The following is an 11246-nucleotide window of genomic DNA, read 5'->3' on the forward strand; positions in this document are numbered from 1 at the left end:
CCTCCCAGAAAAATGTCATATTCCACATATACTGAAAATTATAAATGAAGTTCCTTATAACTTGAGAACGTCAAACGATGGGAATTGTCTATGCTCTGAATTATGACTTCTAGTTACAAGACTTGAAGAAAGTAGCTCTAGTGGTACAGAAATTAAGTGCTCAGATGCTAAACCAAAGGCCCATGGCTTCAATCCAGCAGGAGATCTGAGGGACGAAAAAGCAGATTTCCTAGTTTGAAAACTGTTGGTAGATAACATAGAATCAGTTCTAATTCATAGAAACTATGGGCAAAATAGGTCCAAACACTGCCCAGTCCTGAGGCTTTCTTACAATTCTGGTGTGCATTTTTGCAGCCACTGTGTCAATATACCTATTACCTGTTGGTCCTCTATTTTACCAAGCTTAATGCCTAGGCCGAAATTAAATACCAGAAGAATGTGTATATATGCTTTTGATTATGCAAAGGCATTTAACTGTGTGGATCATAACAAACTGTGGTTGACATTAAGAAGAATTGGAATCCCAGAGCACTTAATTGTGCTCATACTGAAACTATACCTGGAAGAGGAAGCTGTTATGTGAACAGAGCAGGGAAAGATTGCATGGTTTAATATTGAGAAGAAAGTGCATCAGGTTGTATTCTCCCTCTATACCTATTCAATCTGTATGTTAAGCAAATCATCTGAGAAGCTGGACTCTATGAAGAGGAGCGTGGCATAAAGATTGGAGAGAGACTCATTCATAGCCTGCCTTAGCAGATAACACAACCTGGCTTGCTCAAAGTGAGGAGGATTTGAAGTACTTGTTGCAGAAGATCAAGAAATGCAGCTTTCAGTATGGATTGCATCTTAATATCAAGAAAACAAAGATTCTTATCACTGGACCAATAGGCAGCGTCATGATGGATGGAGAAGAGACAGAAACTGTCAACAGCTTCATCTTGCGTGAATCCACAATACCTTTGATACCAGCAGTCAGGAAATAAAGAGATGAATTGCACTGGAGAAAAGCTGCAGTTAAGGATCTCTGAAGTATTAAGGACTAATGATGTCAGCTTGAGGACTAAGAGGTATCTTATTTAGGCCACGGTCTTTCCGATTACTTGCTATGCATCTTAGAGCTAGGCAATGAATAAGGATGATAAAAAAAAGAATTGTTGCCTTTGACCTATGGAGTTGTAGAAGAGCACTGAACATCCTACGGACGGGCAAGAGAGCAAACAGATATGTATTGGAGAGGGTGCAGCCAGAGTGTTCTTTGGAGGCAAGAATGATGAGATTCTTCCTCACATACTTTGTGCATGGTGCTAGGAGGTGCTATTCCTTGGAAAAGGACATGAAACTGGAAAGGGTGGAGGGTCAGCGGAGGATAGGGAGACACTCAAAGAGGTGGATTGACATGATGACTGCTGCAATGGGCTTATGTGAGTCAGGAAGTGTGAGATAGCACAAGATAAAACAAGGTTCAGATCTTTTGTTAACAGAGTTATTATGAATTGTACTTGACTTAAAGGCACCTAACAACAACAACAACAACACCTTGCTCAGCCAAGCAACCATATGGGGAAATTTTACTGTCCTGTACGGCTGCCACAAGTCAGAATTGAACCAGCAATACCCAACAGAACAGTAGGACAATAATTTTCTGTCCTTTAAAGATGATACTTTAGCTTGTGCTCTAGGAAACCAGACACTCTAACATGGGTAAATGGATTCTTCTTGTTCTGCCTGCTAGCTGCAAGATTAGACAAAGTTTTGGTTCATCTCCTCCCTTGTCCAGGAGGATACAGAACAATAGCTAGTGATTTTAAAAATTAACACTTTACTGAAATATGCAAATATTATTGAACAAGTGACTGACTGTGTGAATTACTTAGAGCCTGCATTGATGGACTGTTGAAAGAGACGGTGATCGCTGTTGAGTGTCACTGAGTAGATTCCAACACATGCCAACCACATGTATAAGGTAGATCGATTCTATAGGCATTCATTTATTGTGGCCTTTGGAAGCATATTTCTGGGGTTGTGTTCTGAGACACCACTGGATGAATTTGAACCATCAACTTTTCTACTAATAATCCAGTGCCATCTAGGGACCTCATGAAAGAGGAGACAGTAGAATACATATCACATAGCTCTATGAAGAGTTGTTGTTTGTTGTTGTTATGTGCCGTCAAGTTGCCTGCGACTCATAGCGACCCTATGTACAACAGAGTTATGGTAAATATCTATATATCCAAGTGTTCTTTGAGTAATTTCTCGGGGTGAATTTAGAATAATGAAATTGCCATTTCAAAGTAGACAGAATTTTTTTTAAACATTTTTTTATTTTATTATTTTGTGTGTCTAATAGAATTTTAAAGACTGTTAATGCACGTAGTCAAATCGGGCTCAGAAAATTTGTATTAATTTACACTTCCAGATGCAGCATGTGAATGTCTTGGTATTATGTTTCCTTTGTAAAAAATTTGGTCAACTACTTAGGAAAAAATACCTAATATTTAATTTTCACTCTTAGTTTTCTTCGTCAACAAATTCTAGATATGTATATATTTGTTTCCACTTACATTCTTTACTTATAAACTGTAATTATGTCCTTTGTCCACTAATAAATTGGTATTTACTCACACACACACACACAAAAGTGGACTGAGAAAATCAACTGGTTTGTACCAGAAATAAACCCCTTATTGACACTGCAAGCCATGTCTCTGTTCCCACACTTCCATGCAGTCCATATCAATATGATTGCTTCTCCATAGTCATGTTAGGATCCTGGTTGTGTAGAAGTTGAACAAGCAACTGCTGAGAACCAAAAGGTTAGCAATTTGAACCTACCAGCCACTTGACAGGGAAAAGATACAGCAGACTGCATCAGTGAAGATCATAGCTTTGGAAAGTCTATTGTTGTTAGGTGCATTGACTCAAATATGACTCATAGCAACTTTATGATCTGAACCCTGTCTTATCCTGCAACAACTTCACACTTCCCGACACACAAAAGCTCATTCTGGCAGTCACCATGTCAATCCACCTGGTTGAGGGCCTTCCTCTCCTTCCCTGACCCTCCACCCTTCCCAGCATCATGTCTTTCTCTGAGGAACAGCCCCTCCTAGCAGCATGCCCAAAGTATGAGAGGTGAAACCTCATCATTCTTAACTCCAAGGAGCACTCTGGCTTTACTCTCTCCAAAACTTATCTATTTGTTCTCTTGGCCATCCGGGGAACGTTCAGTGCTCTTCTCCAACACCATGACTTAATAGTGTCAATTCTTCTTCTATCATCCTTATTCACTGTCCAGCCCTCAGATACATAGCAAGTGATTGGAAAGACTATTTCCTGAATCAGACACAGCTTAGTCCTCACACTAACATCAATACACTTCAATAATTTGAAGAGGTCTATAATAAAAATTTGGAAAGTCCTTGGAGAAGGACACTATACTGGGAAGCATGGAGAGACAGAACAGGACAGGAAGACCCTGGATGAGATGGATTGATACAGTGACTAGGGCAATGGTGGCTGTGTGTTGGAATCAATGAGACTGGCTCAGGACAGAGCAGGCTTCAGAGCTGCTATATATGGGATCGCTATATAGACAACTCAACGACACATAACAGCAACAGCATAAGGTGATTTTATTCTGTTTTACTATAAATCAAAATCAATTCCATTTCAGTGGATTCAGTCTGGTTTCACTTTGGTGGTTACATTGAAGGAGACCTTGAAGACCATGCAGAGGATACAACTGCTAGATACTTACTCACTGTATTAGCTTCCTTTTGTCATGGAGGTTTTCACATCCCCCTGGATGCTCTCAGCTAGAATAATCTGAGCACAGGACACAGATCATCAAGTCCAGCTCTTGAGATCGAGACCAAAATAGACATCATCAAATTTCCAACACACCTATGGTTGGACAGTCCTCACCCATCCACTGGCTGTATATACCACTGGCTACTCTGTGGTAGCTGTATGGAGACTCAACCAAAAAATGTCTGGAGAGAGTTGCAAGACAGAGAAGAGCAACAGACGTGGTGCAGAGAGATTTAAGCACCACTTATGATCTTCCACTCTTGAACTGACTGCTGAGTCTGAAGTTTACCAGGTTCTATACTTTGGCTACACATAGGAAACACTTGGTGGCATTTACTCAAACTGATAGAACCAGAGCCTCTGGATCAGAGCCTAGCCATTGATTCTTACTAACAGTCCCAGGAGATTCTGAGAGTGACCATAGCCCCATAACCCCAAGGAAACCAACCAGAGATGAATGCTTGTCAAGGTTTCTAAATATCTGTATTAATAACATGTTGTTGTTGTTGTTATGTGCTGCCAGGTCTCCTGTGACTCACAGCAATCATTTGTACAACAGCCCTAAACCCTGCTCTGTCCTGTGCCAATCTCACTGTCTCTGACACACCTAACCCCACTACTCCAGTCACTGAATCAATCCACTTCATAGAGGGTTTTCCTCTCCTGTGCTGTCCCTCCACCCTCCCAAACATGACGTCCCTCTCCAAGGACTGGTTCCTCCTTGCAATATGTCCAACCTATGTCAGACGAAGTTTCAGAATCCTTGCCTCCAAGGAGCATCCGGTTTAACCCTTTCCAGGATGAATCTGTTCATTTTCTTAGCAGTTCATGGTACATTCAACACTCTTCTCCAGCACCATAGCTCAAAGGCATCAATTCTTCTTCTATCCTCCCTAGTCATTGTCCTGCTCTCTGATACATAGCAATTGATTGCAAAGACCATGGCATGTATAAAGCACACCTTAATCTCCAGAGTGAAACCATTGCTTTTCAGTACTCAAGAGAGCTTTCCCATAACAATATGTATTTTAATTTCCTGTCTGCTGGTGCCAAGAGTGTTGACTGTGGAGCCAAGCAAACTAAAGCTGTTAACAGTCTCAATCTCTTCTCCATGCTCACCTATATTCTAGAGGGAGTTGATGCCATCTCACCACAGCACAAAATCATCAGATAAAACAACATTGTCCTCTGTTCCTGACCTGAAGGAGAATTCTTGACCTATCTGAATGTACTTATTGTGCTGGAGTAGCCCCATTAAATACCCCCTCACCACCCTTCCTGCCCCTCAAAGGCTCTGCCTCTTCCTCATTTGAAAATCCTTCTTTGTTAACGAGGGTTATTTATTTAAAGGCAAAACTCCTTTCTGATCATCACGTGCAGCCATATCTCGGGCACTTACGACTCTTCGGGGATACAATGTGTGTGTCATTTCACTTTTTATGGCGTTTTACTGGCTGTGGGATGGTTGGGGAGAAAATGAGGGCCATTCATCATGCACAGAGGAAATATGCCACAGAGTCCCATGCACAGCTGTCATAGAGGGAATAGCGGGTGGCGAGGGGGCCACATTGGGGAAAGTGGGTCACCAGGGAGAAAGTGGTGAAGGACATGTTCTGAGGACACATCTGTGTGGACATACCTGTGCGCCCTTGACTAAGGAGAGCACAAAACGGACACAGGCAGACCCAGTGTCAGGTGTCCTTCTAGCAAACAGGTGCTTGTGGGGAGTCCCAGATGAGCATGAGTGCACAGGGGTGGTGACCAGATGCTCCTCGGGTGTGTTTGTTGTTAGCTGTCACTGTGGTAACAGAAGGACGTGCACCCAGCCCTGCACCATCACTGTGGTCTCTGGTACCTCCGAGTCCACTTTTGTGGTCCCTGTGTTGGTAAACTCTCACTGAAACTCTCCTCTTTTGCTAGCCCTCTTTGCTAGCAAGCATGACCTGTGTTTGAGGGTTGTTTTGTGAGGTGTTTTTTGTTTTGTTTTGTTTTGTTTTTAAAAGATTTTATTGTGATATGGGTGAAAGTTTACAAATCATACTGGCTTTTTATTCAATCATACATACACACTTTGTTTTCTAACATTCATTCCAATTAATTAAAGGGATTAATGAATGAAAATATCTGAGCAATACCTTGTTGTATATTGCCTTTTCCTTCGCTCAAGTCAATAAATAACTGTTCTGTATTTATTACGTTTTGTTTCCGTCTCCCTCCCTGCTCATTGCTGGTAACCACCCAAGAGTGATTCCTGTGTGTAAACTCTTCCTTCACTTTTTAGATTGATGACATGAACACATTATGACCGGATCACAACAAATTGTGTACTGGAGAAGGATGTTTCGTGCCCTCAACCAACAGCCATGCATTCATCCATCTGAATATATTTCAGAGTCTTAGGATCTGACTCACAAAGGAGGTTCAGCCTAGCACTCCCCTCTCCCCCTGCTCCAGAGCTCAGGGAAAGGCTGAGTCTGCAAAGAAGGCACAGAAGGAATATCCGGCAAGCGCCAGTTCTCCTAACACCAAGTGATGTTGGCTGCCGAGTCTTGGTCTTGAGCCAGGTCACCAACAATGTTTGAAAAACAGACTTAGTTAAGTGTTATGCACTGTGTCCCCTAAAAAGATTTCATGGTTCCTACCACTATAAGTCATAACCTACCATTTGCAAACCAAGGTTTTCTTTTGTTGTATTAATCATGTCACATCAGTGCTGACTGAATCCTAAATCTAATCGATCCTGAGTTATATATTAAAAGCAACACAGTCACATAGACACACAGACCCCACCTCCACTCACTCCACCCAAACACATATGAAGGTAGACACCATATGAGGATCAGCCACAAGCCAAGCAACTGAGGGACAATAGGAAGGAATTGACATGACTGAGACCTCAGCTTTCAGACTGAGATAACAGATCTCTGTTCCTTCAAGATACTCCCTATGGTACTCATATTATAGAAGCAACAGGAGATCGAGACAGTGTCCCCAATGCAGTCCATGACACACAGACCTTTGGGCAAAGGGCAAAGACTACAATGGCAAGACGAAGGAGTGATTTCTTTTTGCAATGTTCATTCCAAAACAGTCTTTAAAGCCATGACAAATGATAGCTGACCCTCCAGCACATTTTTAGAGGCCATAAACTGCATGGGAGGAGATTGTTCATCATTTCCCCCACAGAGCTGCTGGTGGATTTGAACCACCAAAGGAGCGGCCTTTAGACTAAGGGTGCAGTTCTTCACAGACTATGCCACCAGAAGACCCCAGAATGATCTCAGGTTTATGTAAAAATTGCAAATAGAGTACAGAGAGTTGCCATATACCCCACATTCAATTTCCTCCACTCTGTTCTGTTGGTCTAGTGGGTAAGGAATTGTGCTTCCAATCCAAAGGCAGGCAGTTCAAATCCACCAACTGCTCCATGGGAGAAAGATAGGCAATCTCCTTTTGTGACACTTATAATCTCTGGAGGGTCAGCTCTGAGTTGATTCCAAATGGATGACAGTGAGCTGAGCTCTTTGGTTGCTTGTCACATTATATTAGTATGCTGTATTTGTAACAATTAGTTCTGGTGGCTCAGTGAGTAACGGGTTGAGCTGCCAGCCCAAAGGTGTGCAGTTAGAATCCACCAGCTGCTCCAAGGGAGAAAGATGGACATCTCTTTCCACGTGATGTACGGCCTCGGAAAACCTGCTGGAGGGTTAACTATGAGCCAGATCTGACTCAGAGGCTCACAACAACACATTTGAAACATTTCATGAACTAGCAGCTTCAGATTAACCAAAGGAGCCATGGTTGAGCTTTGGCCTCTCCACTGGAAGGTATTAAGTAAATTCTGTATTTATTTTTAACCCTCAGGGTGTAGTTACATCATGTTGAAACTGCTAACCTACAGGTCAGTGAATTGAACTCACCAACTTCTTCCTGGGGGGAAAGGGGGGCAGTCTCCTTGCAGCAAGACGTACAACCTCAGGAACCCAGCGGAGGGTCATCCTCAGTCCGAATTGACTTGACAGTGGTTCATGTTTTAGTGGACATGTTTTTTAGATAATTGGGTGGCACAATGCCACTCAATTTGTTGTAAGTGTTGTGAAGTCAACTGCAACTCCCAGCAACCCTAGGTTTAGTAGAAATGCTATCCTGCCCTGTGCCATCCTCACAATCTCCGCTATGCCCATCATTGCAACCATTGTATCACCTCACCTTCTTCATTAACTCTGTCCTTTTCTGAACAGTGTGTCTTTTTCAGAAAACTGGGGTTTTTGATGGGTTTTTTGTTTGTTTGTTTGGTTGGTTGGTTGTGTTTTTTGGTGTTTTTTTTTAATTTATTATTAATTTCAATGAAAATTTACAGAGCCTTTAGTTTCCATTCATTCATTGTTGCACTTTTCTCCCCTCCCAACCCTCCCCCCTAGTACACTATCCTGTTGGAAAAGTAAAAGAAAAATTCTTTCATTATTTTACGATCCCTCCCCCAAGGTCCCCTCCACTATGCAGCCTTTGCTCTGAACTCCTGCCATGACAAAAACACCTAATCACATATCCCTTTTAAACTGTTTTTTCCTTCATCTGTTTCAGTGCAGTATACATTATTGAACCCATCTTTCTTAGTCTCCCCCATACCCCTAGGTCAGTCCTATTTTACAACAGTGGCACCACGTAGCATTTGTCCTTTTGTTATTGAGATACTTCATTCAGCATAATGTCCTCCGGGATCACCCATTTGGAATAGTATTGCATGAGTTTCTTGTTTTTCAACGCGGTGTAGTATTCCAGTGTGTGAATATACCACAGCTTCTCTATCCATTCGTTTGTTGATGGGCACTTAGGTTATTTCCAACTGTTTGCTATTGTGAACAACACAGCAATAAACATGGGTGTGCATATATCTGCTTGGGTGTCAGTTATGGTCTCTTCGGGGTATATTCCCAGTAGTGGTATTGCAGGGTCAACTGGTATCTCTATTTGCAAGTTTTTGAGAAAGAGCCACACCGCCTTCCACAGTGGCTGCACCATTTTCACACTTCCACCAACAGTGAATAACGGTGCCAGTTTCTCCACAACTTCGCCAGCGTTTGTTGCTTGCTGTTTTGTTAAATTTTGCTATTCTGACTGGGGTGAGATGATATCTCATAGTTGTTTTGGTTTGCATGGGTTCTTTTGATAACATGCTCACAGTATGTGAGACAAAGCATTATCATTCGTGACCCTAAAGAGTATTCTGGCTGCACTTCTTCTAAAACAGATTTATTTGTTCTTTTGCCAGTCCATGGAATATTGAATACCCTTTGTCAACACCGCAATTCAAAGTCTTATGTTTCCCTTATTGACTTGTCCGATCCTCACGTGCACACGAGGCAATTAAATGTGCTATAAATTGGATCAGTTGCACCATAGTCTTTAGAGTGATATTTTGCTCTTTAGCACTTTAAAAAGATTCATGGCAGAAAATTTGCTCAATGTGTCTTTTGATTTCTTTTAGAGCACACGTAAGCAGTCTATCAGATATGACACCTGAGGTCAAGCCCTCAAATTTGGAAACACAAAGAAGAAGGAACAGTTGTAAGCAGACACTAATGATTGAAGTGTGGAACGTGAGAAGTATGAATGTAGGAAAATTGGACATCGTTAAGAAAGAAATGGAATGCATGCTCATTGCTAGGAAGGGCTGGTCCTTGAAGGAGTGCAACAAGCTTGGAAAGGTGGAGGGACAGCTCAGGAGAGGAAGACCCTGGATAAGATGGATTGACACGGTAACTAGGGCAATGGGGGTAGGTCTGTTGGAGTCAGTGATACTAGCTCAGGACAGGGCAGACTTCAGATGTACTATGAGTCACACATAACTCAATGGCATTGTGATTTTAATGAAAGGCCACAGAAAGGTTGGATTTTCATTTATTCATTGGTGCATCTTGTCCTCCCTACAATCTTCCCAATTCACTTTGCAATGCACTTCTTGTTCCAGGTTGTTAATTGCCATATGTATAATGCCTAATCATAATTCCTTTCAGACCATTTTTTACATCATCTATTTAGTATAGAGTTCATTATCATTATCTCTCTTTTCCTGTTCTCCTGTCCACCCAACTTTACAACAGTGTTCTTATGCAATATTTGTAATTTTGTGACTGAAATACTTCACCCCCATATGTCTTCCAGACTCATCTATGTTCTGTAGTGTTTTACAAGCTCATTGTTTCACAATTTTGCATAATATTCCACTGTGTGACGTACCATAGTTTTTCAATCCATTCATTTGTTGATGAGCAGATGGGCTGCTTCCATCTCTTCACTATCTTGAATAATGCTGCAAGAAACATGGATGTGCATGCATTTGTTCGAGTCACCACTTTGATTCCTTTAGAGCATATTCCCAGTACTGGGATAGTTGGACCAAATGGTAATTCTATTTCCAACTTTTTGAGGAAGAGCCAGATCACCTTCCATAGTGGTTGCACCATTTCACATTCCCACCAGCAGTGAACGAGAGTTCCAGTCTCTTCACATCTTCACAAGCACTTGTTGTTTGCTGCCCTTTTGAAGTGCACTATCATCTTTTGATTTCTTGACTGCTGTTTCCAAGAGTCTTGACTGTAGATCCAAAGTAAAATTAAATAATTGATTATGTCCACCTTTTTTCCATTTACCTAAAGTTGCTTATTTTTAGTTTTGAACTTTAAAAAACTGCAGCTAGTGTACTAATCCATCTTATTGAAGAAGCTCTTTGTCTTTTCTGCTTTCACTGTTTAAACCCACCAGCAGCTCCATGGGAGAAAGACGGGATATCTCCTCCTGTGTGTTTCACAGCCCTCAAAAACACTCCAGAGGGAAAGCTGTTCACCTACTCCACCTTGATAGTAATGAGGTTGATTTTCTGCCCCTATTTAATAAAACAGATGCAACCCTGGATGCACTCACTAGGTGATGGCAAGATATCTAGAGGACAATTACCTGACCAACTGACTGGAGGTGATTCCTATTTTTTTCCCATTTAAAAAAAAAAAAGATGATCCGACAGAGTATGGAAATAATCAAAAACTATCACTAATACCACACACAAGCAAAATCCTACTGAAGATGATCCAAAAATAAATGGAACAGTAAGCTCAAGGAACTGAAGAACAAATTCAAACCTAGAGTTGCTATAATCAAGGACACTTTAGGCAGAATATTAAATGATCCAGGAAGTATTTAAAGAAGATGTAAGGACTATACTGAGTCATTGTATCAAAAGGAATGGGCAGACACAGAAGAATTTAATGAAGTAACATATGAGCAAGAGCCTATGGTGATGAAGGAAGAAGTTCAAGCTGCTGTGAAGGAAATAGCAAAAAATAAGGCCCCAGGAATAGACAGCATACCAATTGACATATTTCAGCTAACAGATGTTGCCCTGGATGTGCTCACCAAGTTGTGCCAAGAAA

The sequence above is a fragment of the Elephantulus edwardii genome, unplaced genomic scaffold (genome assembly GCF_000299155.1).
Source record: "Elephantulus edwardii isolate Elephantulus edwardi_28Jun2011 unplaced genomic scaffold, EleEdw1.0 scaffold00045, whole genome shotgun sequence".
Classification (NCBI taxonomy): Eukaryota; Metazoa; Chordata; class Mammalia; order Macroscelidea; family Macroscelididae; genus Elephantulus; species Elephantulus edwardii.